General features: G+C 43.5%; 1 non-coding gene across 1 annotated transcript; it reads left to right on the plus strand.

Moving 5' to 3' along the window:
* The first annotated feature begins 245 nt into the window (after nucleotides 1-245).
* Nucleotides 246-349, plus strand: LOC115838479. The gene has a single exon (XR_004033504.1). It is a non-coding gene; the product is annotated as a small nucleolar RNA U13 (small nucleolar RNA).
* The last annotated feature ends 10,083 nt before the right edge of the window (nucleotides 350-10,432 follow it).

Raw genomic sequence — 10,432 nt, forward strand, 5'->3', positions numbered from 1 at the left:
GAAACCTACTTGCTGGCACCTTGATCTTAGACTTCCAGCCTCCAGAACTATGAGAAGTAAATTCCTGCTTAAACACTCAGCCTATAGTGTTTTGTTACGACAGCCCAAGTTGACAGCTGACTCATTACAGTCTGGTGGCCTCCGTTATCAAAGTCAGCAACGAAGTTAACATAGAGCTTTCTTAGGCCCGCTTTTCCACACAGAGGGCAATCTCCTAAAAGTAGTGTGAACACTGGGACAACGTGATCCTTCTGTAGTTCATAAGCATCATGCCTGGGTTTTCGCATTCCTGTGTGAGCTGTGCCTCCCTCAAACCTTGTTATGGCATCGGCACATTACCCATCTGATGTGAAAAAGAAAAAAAAAGAGGAAGAAAATATAATTAAAAGGAGAATCAATGTGAGAGGGAAGGACATATGCATAATACTGTAAAACCAATGGAAGGCTTGATGAAACTCAAAACTAGGAAGTTCTATTTTAAGAAATTGCAACATGCAGCTTAACTGTTTCTGGATTTCTTTGCCGGCTGAAAAGTGGGGATGATGAATTGACACCCACTACAGGGGCATTTTGCTGGCTCAGCAAGTTTCATGCAGCTGCTTCAGTGCTGACTACTGCAGTAGCCGCTGACAGCGTCTCCCGAGGGTCCCCAGCTAAGAGCCCTTAGACTACATGAGTGGACTAGGACACAAATTACCTGTGTCAAAAAGGTTTGCCTTGCCTTTGGGAAAACCTCATCTTCCCTAGAGGGAAATTCTTTTTTTTTTTTTTTTTTCTGGACAGAGCCTCAGTCTGTCACCCAGGCTGGAGTGCAGTGGTGTGATCTTGGCTCACTGCAACCTCCACCTCCTGGGTTCAAGCAATTCTCATGCCTCAGCCTCCCAAATAGCTGGGATTATAGGTGCACGCCACCACACCCAGCTAATTTTTGTATTTTTAGTAGAGAAGGGGTTTCACCATGTTGGCCAGGCTGGTCTCAAACTCCTGACCTCAGGTGATCCGCTTGCCTTGGCCTCCCAAACTGCTGGGGTTATAGGTGCGAGCCACAGCACCTTGCTGTGGGAAATTCTTAATCCAGTTCTTTTTGGGGCTCTGAGAGAGAGTATAAATATGATAAATTAAAGGCAGTTTCCCAGGGAGCTATGTGACACTAAAAAAAAAATTCTTCTTCTCTTCCTCCATTTTGCCATATATTTGTATTGTTCTTTCACATGTGATGGGAGAACATTTTGCTTCTTACTAAGAGAAATGTCTTACGTTGAGGGGAAATGGTTCTTAGTTTAGAAAATTACCTTGCTGGCCCCTAGGGTTGCTGATGGTGAGACTCAGCTTCAGGGCAGAATGGGTTGCACAAAGAGGGCATTTGGATGTGAGACCTTTGGGAGATAATTTTGAATTGTCCTGCCCAGTAAGGTGGGACGAATATTGAATTCCTGGAGATAGTTCTGGAAAGAGGGTCAGGGAAGAGAAGGGAGGGACTGTGGAAAGGTTTGCAGGGGTGTCCAAACTTTTGGCTTCTCTGGGCCACATTGGAAGAAGAAGAATTGCCTTGGGCCACATATAAAATACACTAACACTGATGATGCTGATGAACTTAAAAAAAAAAAAACTCAAAAAAAAAATCACATAATGTTTTAAGAAAGTTTATGAACATTTTCACTGCTGTTTGGTTCTTGAAGGAAAAAAAAAAAAAGAAAGTTTACGAATTTGTGTTGGGCCACATTCAAAGCCATCCTGGGCCACAGGTTGGACAAGCTTGGTTTAGACAAAAGAAGGTGGAGGGGTTGACTTAATGTGCAGGTAGCCCAGTGTGAGGCCTGAGAAGGGAGAACCAGCAAAACATGCAAAACGGCAGGGATGCTTCTGGATTCTAGCAGTCAATAAGAAAATGGTGGCTGTGCAGTGCTGTGAAGAACGCCTCTCCAAAGCTTTATAGATATCTGCTGCACACAACTGCTTTGGGCAAGTTATGGCTCCAAGAAATCAAGAGGGATCTAGGGTCCAGTGGTAGGACCAAGAGAAGGGAACAGCCACAGTGCAAGGCACAGGAATTCAGTGGGAATAGGAAATGGGAGTGGGAGCTGGCCACCAGAACAAAACCCCAGGAATGCATAGCTTGAGCTATTTAGATGCAAAGGTTAACAGAAAGGGCAACTTGCTGAGGCTGAGGACTTCCCAGCTGTCAGATCTGAGTCACGTGGAGGAGTAAGGGTGTGGTTGTACTCTTGGGCACTGGAAGAGATCAAGTCCCATCCAAGTAGGGGATGGGGGTGGGGGTTGGGGGGGGCAGTAGGGGGGGTCCAGAAGAGGGAGGACATGCCCACAGCTATCCTCGACAGTCCTGCCCATCCTCTGGGGGAAAAGTCAAACCCCAGATTTCAAAATGGCTTCAAAGCAGATTCTGATCTGCTTCATGGTCTAACTTTAGAGATGTCTGAGGGTGTGAGTGGGCAGCTGGATGGATGAGATGGTTTTTTTATACTTTTAAAATTTCTTCTGTTTATTCCCATTCTTTCATATTTAGCGAAGTCATTTTGAAAGCCTGCTACAACTGTGTTAAGGATGTCAAATATAATTTTCAAATAGTTAAGAATGTAACATAAGTGAGCCCTTGTCAAAGATGTGTTTAGCTCTCTAATGAGGACACCAGCAAGATGGCAACACCAGTTCAAAGTTTATATGTAGTCGGTGAAAAGAAGAATGCAGAAAGATGGCAGAGTCAGATACAAAACAGGTCCTGACAGAACAATAACTGTAAACTTTGGGCTTATCTTTTCTACCGGAGAGAAATCATTTACTTCTCCACCAGAAAAAAAAGAAAAAAAACTTCACAAAACATATTAATATTTTATAGATTAAATCTAGCTTTTCAGAACTTAGCCTGATCAACTGTAAATAGTAAGTCAAGAGGCCAGGCACGGTGGCTCACCCCTGTAATCCCAACACTTTGGGAGGCCAAGGTGGGAGGATCACTTGAGCCCAGGGGTCTAAGGCTGCAGTGAGCTATGATTTTGCCACTGCACTTCAGCTTGGGTAACAAAGTAGGACCTTGTCTCTATTAAAAAAAAAAACTAGTAGGTCAAATGAAGTTATATCCCTTAGAAAAGCAGATGAGTGTTAGGAAGGTTGTTACACAATAGTCAGTCATGTGGCTTTGAAAGGGCATGCGGTAATCTTTGTGCTGAATTTCCAATTTTTGGATGATTTTTCTTAAGGGAAAGCAGGGGACTAGATTATTGTCCTCACTTAACTCACAGAGCTAACGGGGAGCAACAGAGTCTTGGAGCCACCATGATGGGGTAGAAGTAATAAAGGGAAAGAGAGATGGTTGAAACTTGAGAAATAAAAAGAAGACTGCCTGCTCATCCCTCCCCTCCTGGAGAGTCTTCTTTTACTTCTAAAACCAGATTTTTCTGCTACTGATCTAATAAAGGGACTGCTGGTCTCTTATATCCATCAATACCTTCTGTGCTACCACTTGGGGACCCTTGAGTTTGCACTGGAGTCAAAACATTGTAGGGAACCCAGGCACTGCCCTATCCACTAGGGGTGACAGAGTTAAATGTTAAAATCTCTTTGGGACATTTTTGCAATATCTAGCAACATTATTTTTTTAATCGTGGTAAATTTATACATAACTTAAAATTTACCATTTTAACCATTTTAAGCATATGGTTCAATAGTATTATGCACATTGACATTGTCGTGCTATTATTACCATCGTCCATCTCTAGAAGTTTTTCATCTTCCCAATTTCTTCCCCCCACAACTATTGGCAGTCACTATTCTACTTTCTGTCTGCATGAATTTAACTATTCTACTCATGTAAGCAGAAATGTACAATATTTGTCCTTTTTGTATCTGGCTTATTTCACTCGGTAGAATATCTTCAGTCTGTCCATGTTGTTGCATGTGTCTGAATTTCATTTCTTTTTAAGGCTGAATATTCCCTTTTATGTATATACCACATTTTGTTTATCCATTTGTTATGGTTTTGCTGTGTCCCCACCCAAATCTCATCTTGAATTGTAGCTCCCATAATCCCCACATGTCGTGGGAGGGACCCAGTAGAAGGTAATTGAATCATGGGGGCAGGTTTTCCCCATGCTGTCCTTGTGATAGTGAATAAGTCTCACAAGATCTGATGGTTTTATAAAGGGCAGTTCCCCTGCGTATGTTCTCTTGCCACCAGGTAAGACGTGCCTTTGCTCCTCCTTCACCTTCTGCCATGTTTGTGAGGCCTCCCCAGCCATGTGTGAGTCCATTAAACCTCTTTTTTTGTTTGTTTGTTTTGTTCTGAGACAGAGTTTCACTCTTGTTGCCCAGGCTGGAGTGCAATGGCTCGATCTCAGCTCATGGCAACCTTTGCCCCCCAAGTTCAAGGGATTCTCCTGCCTCAGCCTCCCAAGTAGCTGGGATTACAGGCATGCACCACCATGCCTGGCTAATTTTGTATTTTTAGTAGAGATAGAGTTTCTCCATGTTGGTCAGGCTGGTCTCCAACTCCCAACCTTAGGTGATCTGCCCACCTTGGCCTCCCAAAGTGCTGGGATTACAGGTGTGAGCCACCGTGCCCGGCCAAACCTCTCTTTCTTTATAAATTACCCAGTCCCAGGTAATTCTTCATAGCAGGATGAAAATGAACGAGTACACCATTCATCCACTGATGCCTATCAACATTTAAAATGAACATACTCTTTTGATCCAGCAAGTCTATTTCAAGGACTTTGTCCTATGCATATACTTGCGTATATACACAAAGATGGTATTTGTAGAAGACCCTCTTGGTTGCTACCCAATAGACATTTCATCCTTTCTTCTTGCCAAGGACCTTGAGTTTCTTCAGGTATCAGGATGTTCTGTGATCAGGACAAGCATGTTCTTCCACAGCTCCAGGGATTAATCTTAACTGGTATAAGCCAATAAGAGTAATTATTTCCCTCTTTAACAGTGATTGGTTTATGGATGGGTATGTTCTAGCTAATGATTTGTGAAGGGAAGTCTGTGGCAGGGCTTCTGGGAAAAGTTTTCCTCCCTGAGAAAAAGAGATGTGAGAGAAGAAATTGATTTCTTGTCTTTGAACAGAGCTGAATCATGATGGGATGGCTGAAACAGTACATGCCATCTTACTTCCAAACCCAGGGCAAAAAATCAAACACTCTGAAGATGGCAAGAGAAATATGGAAAACACTTGGTCCCTTAATGATATTGTTGGATCACTAAATTAACTCATCCTGGGACCACCTAGCTGCAGATCTCTTGTTATGTAAGATAATAAATCCTATGGTTTACTTATAGTTGGGTGTTCTGTTATTTTCATTCTAAAACACTAATTGATACAGTGTTTATTGCAGCATTGTTTGTAATAGTGAACACCCTAAATGTTAATCAATAGAGGACTCATTAAATAAATTATGTTACATCCATACAATAAAATACTATGCAGTTGTAAATAAAAAGAAGTGGATTTATATGCAGATATGGACTAAGATCTAAGAAATAGTGAATAGGGGCTGGGCACGGTGGCTCACGCCTGTAATCCCTCTGCCTTGGGAGGCCAAGGCAGGCGGATCATGAGGTCAGGAGATAGAGACCATCCCGGCTAACACAGTGAAACCCCGTCTCTTCTAAAAAATACAAAAAATTAGCTGGGCGTGGTGGCGGGTGCCTATAGTCCCAGCTACTCTGGAGGCTGAGGCAGGAGAATGGTGGAGCTTGCAGTAAGCCGAGATTGCGCCACTGCACTCCAGCCTGAACGATAGAGCAAGACTCCGTCTCAAAAAAAAAAAAAAAAAAGAAAAAAAGAAATAGTGAATAGGAATAGCAAAGTACATAAACATTTCTAAGTAGGCTCCTGTTTGTGTGTTAAAAAATACACGCATATATACGTTTGTGTAAATACAGAAAATTTATGCAAGTGTATGCAACAAATTTTTAATAAGGTACCTCTGGGGAATGAGGCTAGGAGTACCAGGACGGAAGGGAGACTTACTTTTTATTTTATGCTTCTCTTTAAAGTCTGTATTTTTATACTGAGATCATGTATTACTCTTTCAATTTAAAAAGAAAGTTCAAAACCACTACCACCATAGCAAAAACACTAATATCAGTTCAGAGTGTAAACTGCCAACTTCCAGGCACTGTCTTTTGCAGTGAGCCAGCCACGGATCTGCTTAAAGCTGATAGAGGCTTGGCTTCAGAAGGTAGAGGCAGGACTTCCAAAAGAGGCACATCGTAGGTGGAATCTGGTCCAAGAAAATTTATCCCCAAACATAGGGTTAATTGAGCCCCCTGTTTTGTCTTTTGTAACTACCCTAAGGCTGATATTCAGCTAGGATACATTGGCATGGGCATATCATTTATAACTGGGGTCCATTCTGACTGGGCTGGTCCCCTTTCAGAGTATTTTGTGCCCATGAGGGACCAGCTGTTAAATATCTTGAATATCGTGTCTAACCTGTCCCACTCAGTATGCCTACCTCTTCTTGTGCCTTCAACCATCTGAATATGTCCTTAACTGTTGGTTAGTAACCTTGTCTCCTGATAGTGAACATTTTCGGGGATGTATTTGGCCGCAGGTAATATAATATCAACTAAAATAGCTTCAACAATATACAGTTTTTGGGCTGGGCATGGTGACTCATGCCTGTAATCCCAGCATCTTGGGAGGCTGAGGCAGGAGGATTGCTTGAGTCCAGGAGTTTGAGACCAGCCTGGGCAACAAAGTGAGACCTTGTCTCTATAACAAACAAAAAAAGTAGCCATGCATGGTGGCATGTGCCCATGGTCCCAGCTACTCAGGAGCCTGAGGCAGGAGGATCGCTTGAGCCTGGGAGGTTGAGGCTGCAGTGAGCTGTGATCACACCACAGCTTGGGCAACAGAGTGAGACCATGTCTCAAAACAAACAAACAAACAAACAAACAAGCAAACAATACAGTTATTTTGTATAACAAGTCTGGTTAGTAGTGGGCAGTTTTGGGGTTAGTCAGGTGGCTCAGTAGTGTCATTGGAGACCAGGAGCCTTCTCACTTTTCTTTCTGCCATCTCGGCATGTTGACAAATCTCCCCGGCGGCCATCAGATGGCTGCTGTAGCACTGAGTATTATCTTCACATGACAGCACCCTAACGAGATAGTTAAGGAGGAGGATATAGTGGACCTTTTCCTCTTGTGATTCTTTCTCTTTCTTATTTTTAACAAATGAGTAAAATCTTCCCTAACAGCCATGAGTGGGTGTCCACTCGTGTTTTGTTTTGTTTTGTTTTGAGACAAAGTCTCGCTCTGTGGCCCAGGCTGGAGTGCAGTGGTGCGATCTTGGCTCACTGCAACCTCCACCTCCCAGGTTCAAGCAACTCTTCTGCCTCAGCCTCCTGACTAGCTGGGACTACAGGCGCACACTACCATGCCTGGCTAATTTCTTGTATTTTAATAGAGATGGGGTTTCACTGTGTTGCCCAGGCTGGTCTCAAACTCCTGAGCTCAGGCAATCCACCTGCCTCAGCCTCCCAAAGTGCTAGGATTGCAGGTGTGAGCCACCGTGCCTGGCCCCACTTGTGTTTTACTAGCCAGAACTAAGTCATGTGACTACCCTTAGACCAACCAATTACTGACAATGAGGATGAGCTTTAGACTAATTATGATTAATCTTTTTCAGTTGTGCATACTGACCCCTGAATCAAATCAGGTTTCTGCCTACAAGAAGGAAGAAGAAATGGCAGCTAGGTAAGTAATCAGCTATGACTGGCACTAATACCTCTTTAGTTTGTGTCCTCTTTAACTTGGAATTCCATCAATAGTCTGTTGCTCAGCTGGGCACGGTGGCTCACACCTGTAATCCCAGCACTTTGGGAGGCCAAGGCAGTGGATAGCTTGAGCCTGGGAGCTTGAGACCAGCCTGGCCAACATGGCGAAACCCCGTTGCTACGAAAATTAGCCAGGTGTGGTAGCTTGTGTCTGTAGTCCCAGCTACTCTGGAGGCAGAGGTTGCAGCAATCAGAGATGGTGCTATTGCACTCCAGCCTATGTGACAGAGTGAGACCCTGTCTTAAAAAAAAAAAAAAAAAAGTAGTCTCTTGCTTCTGTCTTTCCGTTTTGAAATAATGTTCATGTGTTTCTTATTATAAAAGTAATGTATGTTCATTGCTAATTAAAGGGAATATAGAATACACGGAGAAAATAAATCAACACGTATGTGTGTGTGTGTGTGTGTGTGTGTGTGTGTGTGTTTGTATGTATTAGGGTTCTCCAAATTAACAGAACCTATATGATATACATGTTAATTAATTTATTTATTTCTGAGATACAGTCTTGCTCTGTCGCCCAGGCTGGAGTGCAGTGGCATGATCTCAGCTCACTGCAACCTCTGCCTGCCAGGTTCAAGCAATTCTCCTGCCTAAGCCTCCCGAGTATCTGGGATTACAGGTGCTCACCACCATGCCTGGCTAATTTTTTATTTTTAGTAGAGACAGAGTTTCACCATGTTGGCCAGGCTGGTCTTGAACTCCTGACCTTAAGTGATGTGCCTGTCTCGGCCTCTCAAAGTGCTGGGACTACAGGCGTGAGCCTCCACACCCGGCCTGAACCAATATGATATATATGGATATATAGGAAGATATATATTGTGACGGATTGGTTCACGTGATCGTGGAGGCTGAGAAGTCCCATAATCTGCCATATGTAAGCTGTAGATTGTGACATTGTGGTAAAATAAGAAATACATATTTGTTCTCTGTCCCTGGTTCCTGGCACAGAGCCCCCAATCCCTTGGAATTCCTGGGTGATAGGAGGATCTTTTGTTCTAATTAGGTGACTCTTGGTGGGCTTCTGGATGGGAGTTGGTCACCAGAAAGACCAAGCCATGATTAGAAGCTTAGAACTTTCAGCTTCAACCCCCATCCTCTGGGAAGGTGAGAAGGACTGGAGACTGAGTCAATAATCCATCATGCCTATGTGATAAAGCTGCTATAAAAATCCCTGAACTATGGGATTCAGAGAGCTTCCTCGTTGCTGAACACATGTAGGTACCAGAGGGTGGTGTGCTGACAAGGGCACGGAATCTCCATGCCCCTTCCTACATACCTCACCCTATGCATCTCTTCTCTTTGGTTGTTCTTCTGTATCCTTTTTAAGGTCCTTTATAATAAATGGGTAAACATAAATAGTTTCCCTGAGTTTTGTAAGCCACGCTAACAAATTAATTGAACCTGAGGAGGGATTAATGGAAACTCCCAATTTATGGCTGGTTGGTCAGATGTACAGTCACAACCTGGAGAACTTGTGACTGGCATCTGAAGTGGGGGCACTCTTCTGGGACTTCTTGTGGGACTGAGCCCTTAACCTGTGGTATCTGACGCTAACTCCAGGTAGATAATGTCAGAATTGAGTTAAATTGTGTATACCTAGTTGGCACCTGATGGAGAATTGGCTGATGACACACATTTTGGTGACTAGAGGTGAAGTATTGAGTGGTGAGTGTGTGAGGGTAGGGAAAGCAATTTGGTTTTTCCTGTCTCAGAGACCAGGAGAGTTGGTGATGTAGTTCCAGTCCAAGCCCAAAGGCCTGAGAACCAGGGAAGCCAATGGTATAAGTCCCAGTTCTAATCCAAAGACCTAAGAACAGGGTAGAGGGTGGGGTGTGGCGGATGGCGTGTATCCTGGTCAGAGTCTGAAGGCCTAAGAAGTGGGAGGCTGATGGTTCAAGTCCCAGTCTAAGTCTGAAGGCCTAAGAACTGGAAGCACTGATGTCTGAGGGCCTGAGAAGATGGATATCTGAACTTTAGCTGAGAGAATGAATTCACCCTTTCTCCGCCTTTTCATTCTATTTGGGTTCTCAACAGATTGGATCATGCCCACCCACATTGGTGAGGGTATCTTCTTTACTCAGTCTGCTGATCCTGATGCTAATCTCTTCCAGAAACATTCTCACAGACACACCCAGAGAGAATGTTTTACCAGTTAGCTATACATTCCTAAGCCCAGTGAAACTGAGACATAAAATTAACCATCACAGAATGTATGTGTATGTGCATATATATATGTGTGTGTGTGTGTGTATGATGATCTAGTTTAGTATCTCTGTGTGTGTGTGTGTGTGTGTCTATGATCTAGTTTAATATCCTATCTATTTTCACTTAACATTTCATGATGAACTTGCTGTCTCCCCTCTTGGTCCCAGCCCCCTCTTCACACTTGTCCAAAATAAGGAAAAGAAGCACAGAATACATCGTAAGTCTCAGTGAAGTGATTAATTAGATCAAAGTCACTTTTGATTTGGAAATGTCCTTGTTTTGTCGCTCCTGACTGGTCTCCACATGGGCATGCCATCTTAACACTGTCCACTGAAGAGCACCCTCCTGGGTTCCGAGGACATTTGGACACCTGGGTGCAACAAGAGAATGAGGGAACATACTCTTCTCCAGGCTGTCTAGAGCTT

This window comes from Nomascus leucogenys, chromosome 14 (assembly GCF_006542625.1).
Source record: "Nomascus leucogenys isolate Asia chromosome 14, Asia_NLE_v1, whole genome shotgun sequence".
NCBI lineage: Eukaryota > Metazoa > Chordata > Mammalia > Primates > Hylobatidae > Nomascus > Nomascus leucogenys.